The sequence below is a fragment of the Apis dorsata genome, unplaced genomic scaffold (assembly GCF_000469605.1).
Source record: "Apis dorsata unplaced genomic scaffold, Apis dorsata 1.3 scaffold_157, whole genome shotgun sequence".
NCBI lineage: Eukaryota > Metazoa > Arthropoda > Insecta > Hymenoptera > Apidae > Apis > Apis dorsata.
The window spans coordinates 1,717-18,152 of NW_006263447.1; the positions used below are offsets into that span (position 1 = coordinate 1,717).

The following is a 16,436-nucleotide window of genomic DNA, read 5'->3' on the forward strand; positions in this document are numbered from 1 at the left end:
TTCAACCAATAGACGTTCTTATTTTAGAACTAACCAATTAGACTCGTATTTTTTCATGAAGCTAGTCTTTTAGTTTTTACAATAAATTAATAAATAAAACTTAATTTATATATCAATTACATTTTTCACACATTTGATAAGATTTTAATCGCACGCTGTTTTTTATTTATCTACATTATTTCTTTAACTTTTTAATGAAATCCTGAATAAAATGTTAAAGAGAGGAGATTGATGATTAAAAAGTCTAAAAATGGAGGCAAAAATCTTGTATTGTAATGTAATGTAAAAATTTCAACCAATAGACGTTCTTATTTTAGAACTAACCAATTAGACTCGTATTTTTTCATGAAGCTAGTCTTTTAGTTTTTACAATAAATTAATAAATAAAACTTAATTTATATATCAATTACATTTTTCACACATTTGATAAGATTTTAATCGCACGCTGTTTTTTATTTATCTACATTATTTCTTTAACTTTTTAATGAAATCCTGAATAAAATGTTAAAGAGAGGAGATTGATGATTAAAAAGTCTAAAAATGGAGGCAAAAATCTTGTATTGTAATGTAATGTAAAAATTTCAACCAATAGACGTTCTTATTTTAGAACTAACCAATTAGACTCGTATTTTTTCATGAAGCTAGTCTTTTAGTTTTTACAATAAATTAATAAATAAAACTTAATTTATATATCAATTACATTTTTCACACATTTGATAAGATTTTAATCGCACGCTGTTTTTTATTTATCTACATTATTTTTTTAAATTTTTAATGAAATCCTGAATAAAATGTTAAATATATTAGATTGATTATTGAAAATTCTAAAAATTGATGTAGAAATCTTGTGTTGTAATGTAATGTAAAAATTTCAACCAATAGACGTTCTTATTTTAGAACTAACCAATTAGACTCGTATTTTTTCATGAAGCTAGTCTTTTTTACAATAATAAATAAAAATTAATTTATACCACAATTACATTTTTTATACATTTGATAAGATTTTGATCGCATGATTTTTTTTATTTATTTACTTTATTTTTCTAAATTTTTAATGAAATCGCGAATAAAATGGTAAATATATTGGATTGGTTATTGAAAGTTCTAGAAATTGATGCAGAAATCTGGTTGGTAGATTTAAAGCTCAACATTGATGCTGAAATCTGATTGGTAGATTTAAAACTCAACAAATTATAGCGTTTTAGTCTTAGTACGTTTGGCGGCGAAAATTCATTTTGTAAGATTTGGCAAAAGAATAAGAGTGACGATATAATATTAAACATTATATTTTATAAATTATATATTTATAAGTATTATATTACATTTAATAAGTATAGTGATAATATAATATGATAAGTGTGAATAAGTATAATGTGATAGATCAAAATGATTTAGCAGATTTGAAGGTTAAGGATGGCAAAAAATATGAATTCGAGATAGGAAAAATATTCGTAAAGGTACGTATACTAAATATATTAAATAGAATATTTTATTTTTCGAAATGATCGAAATACTTGAATATCGAAATGTTTGATTCGTTGATAAAAAGCTTTCTTTGTGCTGAAAATATAATTGGTAATTCAAAAATATGCTTTTTTTTTATTTCAAAGAAGTTAAATTTATTCAACAATGTTACTTTTATTCTGATGGTTCGTCAAAAAAGAAAATATAATATTTCTTTTGTTATATGTATAAACATATAATGAGAAAGCTTTTTTTCTTTTTATTATTGATCATTGAATCGTACAATTTACGCAGTATAAAAATAACTATCAATTTGTCACGAATAAATTGCCTAATTCAATATTCTACGAATATATTCATTGTCAGACGAAAGTGAAATATCGGTTTGCATGTGTATTATGCCAAACAAAAATATCGCAAAAATAGAATTGTAAATATATTGTAAATGATGATGGATAGCATATTGGACTATCATGAATAATTCTCACAGAAAGTCTATGATACACATATTAATCAATTCACTTCAAATTTGAAACATGATTTTCAAAAAAGAATTCATCTTTGAAATATTTGAAAAATTTAGAAATTAAATTTTAGTTTTAATAAAATTTTAACAATATTAATAAAATTATTTTATTTTTGATATATTCAATTCTTTTCATGTATAATTTTCATTATGTAATATTTAGTTAAAATTCTAGTTTGCTCATGCATATCGATTGAATTATATATATGAATCAAAATGAGTATAGATTAAAGGTCAAGACTTTTTATTAAGATATAAATTCTTCGTTTCGCGAATATAGTATTCAATATTTTCAAAATAACGTTGCGTATGTTAGATATATTTAGTATTGACTTCATTAAATATTTATTTTCATTTATCTGCGAATTCTCGAATGAAGGTGATAGTGTGACTACAAATAAATAGAAATTTAGATACGATAACAGAAATCCAATAATTACATTTTATCATTCGTTTGACATCAAATTTATAATGTAAATAAGATCGTTTCGTGAACGCAAAATCATTCTTCAGACATTGGAAAATTTATTATAAAGTGTACAGATAGAATCGAATAAAAATCATTAACATGTTTATTTGAAGATGAGGAAGTATAAATCATGATTATTAGCTTTATATCTAATTATTATTGCTTTGTCAAAACCATAAATATAATATGGTTATTCGTAAATATTAATATTTAAATCATATCTTTGAATATGTTACTTTACATATAAAAGAATTATTTAAATATTTTGTTATTTGTGATGCATCAGAATATATATTATTTTTTCGTATTATTATTTAATTTTTTTATAAATTTTTAAAATATTTTTGTCAAATTTTACTGATAATTTTTTTTTATCTTTAATTTTTTTTAATTTATTATATAAATAATATATCGTTGTAGAAAAAAATTGAAGAAAGATGTAAGTTTTATATGAAATTTATTATTTAAAAATCAAAATCGAAAATTAAAAGAAAATAAGAAAAAGTAATCCAATCTATTTCAAAATTCGAATAAATTTTATAGATTCATTATAAAATTAAAATATTATATGTCAAGGTTAGATGCTTTTTGAGATTTGGAATTATGAAATGAAATACGAATGATGAGAAAGTTCTAAAAGATAAATTATTCGATATTATCCTTCGAATCAAATGATATCTATTTCATTTTATCGATTCTAAATTAACTGTGTCGAATCTATAAGTATATATATTGCATTTCAATCAATCTATATATATATTGTATATCCGAATCCAAAATTCTCAAGATAGATACTAACGTGTTTCAATAGATCTATAGTATAATTTACTAAATTCTTTAAGATCCAGAATGATCAATATCATGTTCTAACATGCCTTTGACGGTCTATATTCTAAGAATTCAAAATATTCTGCCTTTAAAATTAAATTCTCAAATATTAAGAATCTATAATTATATATTTCAAATATATACTTCGATAATATAATCTAATTCAAATCTAATCTAAACCTAACCTAAAAATTTATGACAGATCTATCAGATTTTCAAAATCCATGATAGGTTATATTGAATTTCAAATGTTTCGATATGTATGTATAAGAATTTATCGATCTATAAAAACTTTTACGACACTTCATCAATTTAAGATTATCTATATCTCTCGTGAGCATAATTGTTTACGTCGATCTTCAGGATAGTGGTTATTCGGAACGTATTCTATGAATTTAGATTAGCTTGTGTCAATTTATACCTAATCTGTGATAATTTAAATCAAATCTTTGCAATCATCTACTCTTCAATTTTGATCTGATCATGTTTCTAACAAGTAGCAGAAATCTGTGTAGCACGAATTCCAATTTTATCTATCCGTGTACGAATCTACGATTTAAAGGTTGTCGATATCGTATTTCACGAGTTCGTTTTTTCTCGCTTGTTGAAGTTTTGAATGACTTTTTTCAGTTATATCATTTATGTAGTGAAATATAGATATCTTTGTAGATAATCTTTCAAAAAACTCGTCTATCGATGAGGATATGTTATATTTTATAATTGCAATAAATTTAATTGAACAAATTTTTCTTATTTCTTATTTAATTTAATTAAGGTAATATTTCTTAAATACTAATTGAGAATTAATATATAATTATTATGAATGAAGAAGATTATTTCGAATTCTCTTTCATAATTTTATCCTAGATTAAATTCATTGAAATAAGTTGAAAATAAATTTTTGCAAAGGACAGATTATAATAAAATTCTTTAAAAATTTTTTATTGCTACTAGAAAATTGTAATATTATAAAAAAAATCAATGTTATATCTTCTATGATACTATTCGAAAAATCTATTATTAAATTTAATGTCAAGATAGCTATTAAATTTTCAAAATATCAAGTATAGGATGAGATAAGATGAACATATAAATAATGTATTTTTAAAAACCTTTGAAGATGTCTCTTTGCTTTACATGTAAGATTATATAAAAATTTTATTATAATTTCCAATTTAGAATTTTCATTTTTTTTTCAAGAAAAGTCATATTTTATAGAATTACAAAGAGATTATTTTCAATGTATTATGTAATTTCGAACAGTAAAAGGAATAATGGTACTTTAGTGAAACTCAGAGGAAGTTTCTGTTCTTTCTGTCAGATTAATTACGGATTTTTACGGATCTTTAATAGGATCTGTCGTACTTTGGTATTTATACTTGTTGAAAAGGGACTAGTGTAACAAAGGAAGAACTGGCTGTAACATTTCGATGTGGGAAAATGAGAAAAAGATTAGCAATAAGAAATATTTTCTTACTTTTATTAACGAATCGATGGTTTGAATATTTAAGACTTTATTTTCAAAGTATTAAAAATAACGAAAAAATATAAACATTAAGAAATTGGCTGAAATTATAATAGATTTAGAATTTTATTGGCAATTTAAATAAAGAGATAGTTTTAAAATTAAAACTTTAATAATAATAAAGATATATTGAAAGTAGGATAATTTATTTTCAAATAATTTTTTTTAAACAATTCATTATTTGGAAAAACTATTTATTATTTTTATTAAAAATAAGAAATTTTATATTAGAGAATTCTATATTATCACAAAAAAATTGAAATGAAAATAAAATTAAAATAAGAAAAAAACATGATTCGAATATTAGAGAAACGATCTTTCTTTTCTACGTTCTTTTTGCTCGGATTAACTAAGATTGTTTCGAGATATCGTTTTCAAGGTTTTAAAAAATTTTTATTCTTATTTTTCGATAAATGATAAACTAATTAATTTAAGTTGATATTAAAATACTGTAATGTAGAAAAGATAGATGTTAAAATACTTAAAGTACTTCAATTATTGGAATACTTAAATACACTTGAATTTCCACTTTAATTCAAAAGCTTTAAAATTTCCAATATTTTCTTTCCACGTTTCTTCTCAAAGATAAATCATACCGCAATTTTATTCTTCACCAACAATACAAAAATTACAGAACTGAAGTTATTCAATAGTTTTTACTTCATTTCATAATTCAACAACTCGATTCGATAAAATCGTTTATCAAAAAATCTATATTATCTAATTTCATATTCAACCTAATCTCTTCGTGATCTTTAAAATATAATTCTATTATCTCTTTGAGATAAAAAAATTTCTTTGTAAATGAAAATGCATCAGATACAATAAATTACAATATAATCTTTTCATCGAAAATTTTTCATTGAAAATTTGAAAAGAATTTTGATACTTAAATTAAATATTAAAAGTTTTAATGCAAAATTAAATTTTAACAATAAAAAGAATCTGTTAGAACAAAAAGGGGAAAGTAAAACTCAAGATTCCATGATTTGATTTCCTTTGAATTGACGAATATTAATTAAAACGTGATCCACTACCGGTTGAAATTGATTAATTAACCGCGAGACAGGATGCGACAAAGTTACGCGTGAATTCGATATAATCGTGGTTTGATCCGCTCCATAATTCACCACTGTTTCGATCCGTTCCACCGGATAAGAGAAGTAAATTTAATCGCTGCTAGGCCACGAAGGGTGCAAGGGATCCATTCTCTATTCGATACGGATTGTTTGCGTTTGAGATTTGGGGGGACGAAGATTATAGATGAAGTGGACAGTCGATGAGGGTATTAGGGGAAAGGGTTGACGTTTCGTGGACGAGTAATCAAATGATTTCTCTGATAGTTAAAGTAACCGTTATGTTAACCTATTTAAAAATCGATATTTAAAAACGTATGCCAAAGAATTAAATATATTTTATGAAATAGGTTTTAAATTTTGGCGTATTATATCTTCTTTGCATGAACAAAAAAAATGTATTTATAAGAAATAATTGATAAAAACAGTTTTATCTCTAAAAAAAAAAAAAATTGAAAATTGTCTATAAAGGATACATTTGGAATTTGTTATGAAAATTTGTGATGTTTTTAAAGATTTTGAAAAAGGATATAAAAGTATAAGGATTGTGAAATCGATTGGTTGCGTTTGACATTTGGAGATTATGGATGAAACAGATAATCGATAAAGGTATCAAGGGAAAGAATTAACGTTTCGTATTTATAGATAAGTGAGCAGGTGATTTCTTTGATATTTCGAGCAAACATGATTTGAAATCGTTTTTTGGAAACCTGTGATCTTTTTGAGAATTTTTGAAGATGGATCGAAAATAACTACTTTGAACTTTAGCAAATTCAAATAAAAGTTTTACTTTTATTTCTTGCTTATATTTATCGAGAAATATAAGTTCTTAAAATCAATATTGTTCGTAAAAATCTTGTTCAAACAAATTTATTTACTGTATTATCTTTGTGCCATTTGAAGTAAAACGTGTCCAATTTTAACTGGAATATTGAAAACTCATTTATCTTATTAAAATAAGGCTCGATGTTAGAGATTTAACTTGTATTTAGCAGTTTCTCTGGAGAATTTGGAGAAAGTCGTAAAGCAGAATTTCTATCTTAAGATTGCTGGATGAATTGTTAAATGAGATTTTCGCATGGTTACTTTACTTGTAAAGTCAAAGTTTTTGCGGTTATTTGAAGCAAAGATTGAAGCTGAAAATTTCTACTAAAGTTTAGACAAGGAGTAAGATGAAAGTTTCTTTCTAAGAAATTCGTGTGACGTGTGTATGCTTTTGAAATTTTATTCTCTTTTGATTCTTCTTAAGCTTAATTTTAATATTAAACTTCACAATATTTCGTGAAAAATTATTTTTAATATTCGTGAGAATTTTTAGTTCGATTGCGTCTATTTTCTTTCAATACAAGTAATCATTTCAATAACTTTTAACAATCATTCGTTTCATAACATTGTATTTCAATTCCTCGATGGAGGAATCTGAGTAAAGGATTTCTCGCTTATTAGAGATGTAAATCTTGGAAGAAAGATTTCGTAACGACGGTGAAAAAATGAAAATGCAAAAGAAAGCAATTCTCTCGACCTGGCGTCATGAATTTAGAATACCCTTGGTAGAGAAGCAGAAAAGAGAGAGGGAGATAGTCTAAAATTTCAGTCTGTCGTTGGCCAAATTTATCGGATAGCACGATGAAATTTAAATTATCCTGGCTATTTTAATTTCGATGCTCGTGTAAATAGTTCGAATTAAAAGCAACTTTGTACAGAAATCATCGAAATTATTGATATAACATAAATTCGAATTTAACAATGCTAAATGAGATTTGTTATTCTTATGATCTTATATAACTTCGACTAAATGGAATTTTGAAATTGCAATTCGTACATAAAAGAAAATTATGGGGGAAAAGCAGAAAATTAAAAAAAATAATAAACTTTCCATTTGAAAAAAAAACCTATTTTTAATTTTTTAAACCTATTTTCCTCTAATTTCAAATTTTATCTGATTTATATTTTCTCCTATTTATTTACGTAACATTATAGATTCCTCTTACGAATATATGAATTGCAATTAACGAAATATGAACAATTTTTTTATTTTCGAGACACAGATAGAAAATACATACATACAAAGTATTACACGTACATTTGTATGTACAATTGATTGACAAATATGTCACAATATTATATCAGATTATAAGGATATTAAATAAGGATTACAGTTTAGAATCTCATCGTTGCCAACTCAATAGTATTTTCCATATATTAATAAGTATTATATAATATATTATGCGAAATCAATGATTCCAAACATCATGTCGCCTCATAGATGATGCATAGATGATATGCAAGGTTTCGTTAATAGAGGATTCTATATCATAAATCATCAACTGATTGATGATTCCTGGTCATCTATCACACTGTGTGATATGATCTGTATGATAAAGGATTAAAATTCGAGAAACTTGAACCAATTTAATTGCGTTAATTTATTAATTATATGAATAATTTTAATCGTAGATACATATATAAAAATCATATTTTCGTTCATTGAAACGTTAAGATTGACAAAGAAAGAATTGATATATAGATATATTATACTACTGATTAAATTAAATTTATCTTTTTAATATAATAACATATAGTAGAATTTCCGCGCAATAATTCCAATTAAATTGAAACGAATTATGACATAGTTAAGAGGCCTGTACCCGGGAAGTCAGCCGAGAGTAGCATCGCTATGAGAAATTTATACACGGATACGTAATATTACCATCAACATCTGTCTCGGTCAGAACATTCTGGCCGAAACCACGGGGAAACATTACTGCGCAATCTGGACGCGACGTATATCTCGTGATATACATACTTCATTTCTGCACAATAGACTCCGTGAACTCCGTGTAACTGTGAATTACAACTGCTTAGATTACAGAACGCATCTATGGAATGTATATCTTTAACCGCGAAACAGGAGGAACGGCTCGTGATATCAGGATATCAATTATATTTATTTGTGGGTATATTTGAAGATGGTGGTATATCGATGCGCGGATAAGCAGAATTAAATGGTTAATTCGAAATCTGGAAGGAGGACGAATTTAACGGTGCACAGTAATGAACATGGGCAGGGTGAGATGTTGAGGCATTACGTGTAGCTGATTTCTGTGGATCTTAACGCGAGATATAGTTTCAAGTTGTTTGAGAAGTTTAGGTAACTCTGCCAGGTGAAATTTAATATTGTACATTTGCGCGATAGTTAGTTATTGTACGATGGATTGTGCTGTAAGGAATTAGATAAAGCTATTTGATATTTAGGGGAAATTTCGATATCTAGGTATTCGTGTGGAGATAAAATATTTCGTTCTAGGATTTTTCACAAAGTAATGGTAAAATATTTTACGAATAGAAATGAGGAAGATATAAAGAAAGATTATATAAAAAATAATAATTGTATCTAATAGCAGTGGATTTAATTTCCTTAAAAATATTTTACAAGATAAATCCAATTAGTCTTGACATCAATTCTTGTTTAGATATTATAACATATAAACGAAAATACGGTACATTGTTATTTTTATTATAATTTTTTAATTTTATATTTTATATTTATACATGTTTTCTTTTTATTTTTACTGATAAAATAGTTATAATATTTTTATAAAAAAATCTAGGATCATTCAATGTATATTTATATTATTTTTAATAATTCATAAAATTCTAATTAAATTCGTAATAATTTTTTTTGTTAATTAATAATTCGAATTCTTAAATCAAATAATACGGTGAACTGTTTCGTTCAAAAAAACCAAAACTCATTAAAGCAACTGAAAAAGATAAGCTGCTTTACATGCAAGCATTTTAGATTTATGAACCTTGTAGGAAAGATATTTTTCCATGGCAGATATTACACCGTGAGAATCCGGTTAAAATTGAATTTTCTTAAGTACCGTAACTTGTTATATCCTGTACTCCATCATTTTCAAACTAAAAATATATTAACTATACTATGATATATTTTTAAATCAATATAAAATATGAAAATAATATAAACTGGCAAATAACATCGACTGTTTGACAACAAGATAAATATTGAATTGGGAAGGGGGGAGGAGAAGGAGGGAAGAATTCGTCCGTAATCTGAATAATTCAATTCCTAGTAGCAGATGTCCAGCAAACAACAAGATTCAGGATTCGAAATCTGATAATCCGATTAAAGTTTTTCTCTTCCAAAAGTTTCTATGAATGAATTTCTGTCTCCTGAATCTTTTTATCGCCCAAAGATTTAACCGGGATCTTCAGAATATTTAACTTGGAAAGAAAGATTAAGAATTTGAAAGACCAAAGAAATTAAAACGAGATCGACGAGAGAATATTTTTAAGATTAGATAACTGTAACAAACTTATGAAAGAAATTTGGAATAATTCGTACAAATACATCCTCGAATTTCTTCCATTTCAAATCCTTGAAATGCGATATCTCGTTAAGCGACAATAATCATAGAATCTCTCATTGCGTATAATTTAAAAAGAAAAAATTATAAAACTGTGCGTCGGATTAAAACGAATCACTGTATTTATATTATATCGCACATCATAAGCAAGGTAATCTAAATCTTTCAACGACTACCGGATATCCCGTTAAACCTTGATGCATGTTATCTCGTAAAACTTTCGCTGTAAAGAGATGGAAATTATGACCTTCGACAAGCTGATGTGGTAGTTGCTGAAAAATAATACGAGACCTCTTCGTGTCATAATCGATGGGATATATCGAGGTCATAAATTAGATTGCATACACGTAGTTATATTAATAATCATTTTTAATTGAAATATAAACATAATATAATATATCTCTTGTTCACGATTAGTCTTCGAAGCACTGTTAATCTTTAATTATTGATCTCAATCCGGTATCTTCCATTAATTTATTCATATAATAAAAAAAATATCGTTGAGGATTTTTCAACGATTTTTCGTAAGTCGTTTTCTTTCGTGAGAAAAATATAGAGGAGGGACAAAGAGAAATATTGCATATCCCTTTGTGGTATGGGCGAAGGTACTTAGTTAAGGTCAATAGACGTACGCCATCGTAAAATATTCAAGATAAGCTACGTCTTCTGGTTAACAGTGTAATTACCAAGCCCTCCGTGGCATTAGATCGCAGCTTGTTACCTCGCTCGTGTAACGCGTGTAATAACGTGACAACACTACGCAAAGATTTTTTCAATTAATTCGCAAAGACTTGAAAAATTAAAACATATCGCTGATGAATCTTGGCTGCATGTATGCTTATCTTGTGGCTACATTTACAGCAATATTTTATTTCTAACACGGTTTGTATTTAGTTTGAATACACGAAGGTGTTAAATTCAATTTTATCTGATTAAATTATTACGAATTTTACAAAGAGGAAATCAAAATTTCCAAGAAATTCAAAATAAAATAAAATGATAAAAAATTTTTAAATACGAATTTGAAACTCGAAGATTTGCTTTTTTAAATGCGATTTCGTTTGTTTTTTTTTTTTTTTTTAGAAACGTTTTCGCGAATAATATAATTGGACGTTGATTGCAAAAAATGAATATTCGCAGGGAATTTTACGGAAATGAAAAATATATAAAAATCATGCGTCAACTTCGTTTCAACATCGAAACGAGAGTATCTTTTTTTTTTTTTTGTGAAAAAAAATAAACATTGATATCCATAATAACTTTTGCATAAACTGAGAGAAATAATTCTCGCTATACTTGGCGAAAATATAACGTCTATTTGTGTAAAATTCACGGTAGAATTTCATTTTATTATGAAATTTCGCATTGATATACGATAATACAGCTTTCTCATCTAATAAATGTGTATCGTTTATATTTTGTTATAATATTGGATGATACTCGATAAATTTTCATTAATCAATGCGACTATTACATGCACGTGTGATCATTAAAACAAAATTTTAAAGACAAAAATTTTAGACACCGCGTATATAATATTAAATATAAAGCAGTGAAATAATTTTATTCGAAAATTTGCTTCGTTATCGAAATAATTAATATTTTTAGTAATTTATCGTACATTTTATAATTACTTTTACTTTATTTCAATTAATAATATTTAAAATATATAAAATAATTAAGAACCTTTCCTCGACGATATATTTTTTTCATTTTTTAATTCCAAACTTGAAATTAAATTATAATCCTAGAATTTGAAATATCTTCAAATTTATACATCAAAAATTAATTAATCAGAGTAGAAGAAATTTTATTGTATTTTCAAACTTATTATTTATTCTAAATGTTATCATAAATCTTGATTACGATTTCTCAACAAATTCTCTTTTCGACAATACTTTTCAATAGCACTAGAATTAAATAAATAAATGACATTTCCTAAGATGGCATTGACCGAAATGATCGAAAGATTAATCAAAGAAGCGACGAAATTACGATCCATTCTCAAGAGAAAAAACGAAAGATAACACGGTCGATTTTAAAACAATATTTGAATCACGATTTTCTCGAGAAAGATATAATTACACGTACAAGTTGCGAATTATGACGCAACAACAGTCTCTCGACGAGACTTTCAACTTTCATTTAAGATCTGCCACGCGTAATTCATTAACAAGAATATTCTCTTGTTCGCCATTGTCATTGTTCCAATTTGTATCTCTTGGCGTTGGTTCAGAGTTAGGACGATAAATCTCGAAACTCCACACGGCGGATCCACGTGTCGTTTCATCGTTTTCATTCAGCGACGCTTATATTTTCATCGCTCGCCCCGTTCATCTTGAACAAATCTTAAATTGTTCGTCAACCATTTCCTCCCAGTTCAACTCGAATCGAATAAAAATGGAAATGACGCGAAACATAAACTCTATTTCCAGGATACGGTGGATGCTTGCTGTTCCACCTGATGGAACGAACACATATGATCCTCAAACTGTGGGGGTATCGTTGATGCAATTTTATTCGCGTAGCCTCGATTTCACATCGTTGGCAATCTCGTGTCTCCTCTGATTTAAAGAGCAATTTTGAGGAACGATGTTTTGAAACGATATGAAGTAGATGTCATTTTGAGAGAGATAATTTCGAAAAACAAGATTTATTAAACAAGATAATTTATCTCGTATATCTGGTAGAAAAAGTAGAGATATTTTAATTAATTGTCGCTTGACGTATTTCTTTAACTGATATTTCGAAGAGTAGAAACAATTAAGATTATTGATACTAATCTCTATTTGTTTAATTGAATAATAATAATTGTTATTATTATTCCAGTATAACAATATTTACTGCATTATTTTAACCAAAGATAAACTTACCTAAATTATCTATAAACAACTGTATGTTTCTTCGATCCAACATTAATTGTGTTGAAAATTAAAATTATTTCGATAATAATTTCATAAATTATTTTTATACACCATTAATCACGGACAATAATTCTCAAACACGTCTCACCAACAAAAGAAATTCTCAACGATCCATCCCCGATCGATCCTCGACAATCCCGTTAGAGACTCTCGATGACACGTGATGCACGTACAACGATGGAGTCTCTCGAACGATGCTTTTCATTACGGATCATCAAATCAAGACGTCCCCGTGTGACGTCCGTGAACGTCTTTAAAAATAAAAGCAAGCTGGTGGAGCAGGGGTTGAGGAGGGGAGGGAGGATATCGGCCGACGAAATAGTGGCTGTTACTTGCGTCGTCGTCGTCGTCGTCGTCGTGAACGAAAGGTTGGGCGTGTGCAATTGCAGCCAACCTCGTGTACAGAAATAACCATGGACACCATGGAAGTGCATAAAGGGAATCGAGGAACGAAGGACGTTCTTCGTTGACCCGAATAACGTGACCCGTATTCCAGGAATGGCTGCAGGACGCCTAGGTAACATCGACCTGAAACGCGGAGCTCGATGACCTGCGTGGGTGCGCCGAAGGATCCTTTCCCCGGATTAATTGAAACACGAGCGATAATAATAGTTTAATTGTACCGTTGTACGGCTTGTGAATCGCATCCCATCGTGCATATTAAAGAGGAGATCTCTCGGGATAGATCATAAGTTCGTAGGCTTAGATCGAATAAGAATCTTTCGCGTTGTCTGATTCGATTCATAATAATCATTTTACATCGATTGGAAAAATTTCTATAGTTTAAATTTTATATTATCGTTTCTACGAAGATTTAAAGTAGATTTAAACTTTAAACTATTATTTTAAAAAATCTTTATTATTGAAATAGTGAAAGGAAGATAATTTTCCCAGAGATAAATTGCTAAAAGCGATGGAAGATGTTAAAAAAATATTATAATATCTCGATTCTTTTCTTTAATTATTTAATCATTAAACCTTTGTGATTATTTTGTAATTTATTTAAAAATAAGAAAATGAAAAATTGGTCTGTCAGACTCTATTTGATTAGAATACATCGATCGATACATTGAGTTGAATCTGAATATCCCGAAATAACAGGGAACGGTGAAAACGTGTACCACGCTCGTTCGGTGATGTACAAGCTCGGTCACGAGGATTTACGACGACGAGACGCGAAATCGAATAATTGGCCTCGTCTGGTTCACGATCACGAGAACGTGATATCGCGTGTTTAATCGTGGATACCGGTAACTAGATGAATAGAAAGAGATATGCGGGTGGTGAATGGCGATGGTGGTGGTGGTGGAACGTGCATGGTTTTAAGATATCGTTATCCGATTTAATGATATCTCGAGTATAGATTTGACAACGAGTGATGATACGAAGCCGCGATAATTATAGAAAATAACAAGAAGAAGAATTGGAATGTTGGGTTATCTTATATTTAATACTTTTTGGAAGATATTTGGACACTTATTTTTTGATAAATCTTGATCTTTTTGATAGAATTAAATCATACGATTTATAATATAAACTCTTGATAACCAACATGATAAGATTTGATGAGCATCGAAATATAATACGATGAATCCTTCTTTGAAATTAATGTGCAATAATAAGATTGACATTTGCAATATTGTTGCGATATTTTTAAACTAATTCTGTTTCTAAAATTCGCAGGAAAAATAATGCCAACATTGATACACGATTTAACGTATTTAATTACTTTAACGCAATTGCAAACGAGTATCTCAAATTTACAATTTCAAGTTTAGAATATGAATTATTAATTAATTTACAATGTGTAGATTGTAATTACTACTTCTAGTTAATAATTTTAGCCAGTTTGCCATTAATTTTGATGAAATTATCCTATTAAAAAATTCTAGTATGTAGTATATACGATGCATCGTGTAACAATAAAGCAAATTGAATTAAATTTATATCTTTAAAAGTCAAACTTTACACTTTACATTAGAAAGAACAGAGGCATCATATTGGAATGATCGTGTGTGATCGACTTTGCTATAAAAGTAAGTAAAACTTTTTCTTCTTTTCTATCGATATCTCTAAGAAAAACTTTTCAAGGATTTCCATAAGTGGCTCCTGAAAAATTTAAATAAGTACATTAAATCTACTGCTGCTCTTGTTTCTCTTCACTTGTTCTGATAGTTTCGTACTAATAAAATAATCACATTAAAAGAAGAAGAAGTGGGTAAAAATGTGGGGAGAAAAAAAAAAAAGTGAAGAGAAAGGAGAATAAGGAAGTTAACTTTTCGCTTCGAGTCGAGCCTTTGCGTTAATAATATAACTAATGGAGTTTCTTCATCAATTATTATACGAAACAAATAATGGAAAAAAAAGTAAAAGGAAGATAGAAATTTAATTTCTTTCGAGGAAAAAAAAGCTATTGAATCATTAACTTGTTTTTGAAAGATTATCAGAAATCGAGATTTATTAAAATTCCTAATATAATATTTTCTAATAAAAGATGAAAAAAAAGAAACAAAAGAGAAGAAAAAACGTTTCCAAATGTTTTTAAATCTCTCAAAATTCCTAATTTTCGAATCGATCAAAAAATTAGATTTCGACTCTTCTCAATATCATATCATCATCTCGTGAAATCGAGGTAGAGACTTCTCCGACGAATTTCGATCGACAATATAAATATTATTGAAAATGAGAACGAGGGATCTTGGCGTTCGTCTCCCGAAAACTCGTTCATTCGTCGCGTTCACCTTGCCCAGAACGTTTATCGCGAGTTTAGCCTTCCTTCCATCTCCGACTCGACTCTCAAAGCCGCAATGAAGCTAAATGGATTTTTATCTCACCTCCGAGGAAATGCTTTTGTGCCGCGATAACGGCGCCGCTTCGAAGAAAGCTCGAGAACCCTTTGAAGGGCCACGAATCCTTGCGATTTGATTTACGATCCTCTTCCAGACGTTCTCGAAAGAAAGAAAGAGAAAAGGGAAAGAAACTCCTCGCGTGTTGTTGTTTCTTTAAGCAAAAGAATCCTGATACGAAATTTGATGAATATTAATACTCGTTGAATATAAATATATAGATGAATTATTATGAAATGAAATAGATTGTTGTACTCGATCTTATAATTCGTTTTATCTATCAGTTTGTGAACCTTGAATTGAATTGAACGTGCTCGATAGAAAGTTTTTCTTTTTTATCTAATGGAATGATAAAATTATTCGAGTAAAAAAAAAAAAAAAAAAAAA

General features: G+C 27.8%; 1 protein-coding gene across 1 annotated transcript in view; it reads left to right on the plus strand.

Annotated features, from left to right (window-relative positions):
- The first annotated feature begins 1,265 nt into the window (after positions 1 to 1,265).
- LOC102672484 overlaps positions 1,266 to 16,436 on the plus strand; it is a 74,218-nt gene continuing 59,047 nt past the window's right edge. The window contains exon 1 of the mRNA XM_006613565.2: positions 1,266 to 1,461. The gene's annotated coding sequence lies outside the window, so the exon portion shown is untranslated. The remainder of the gene's footprint in view (positions 1,462 to 16,436) is intronic.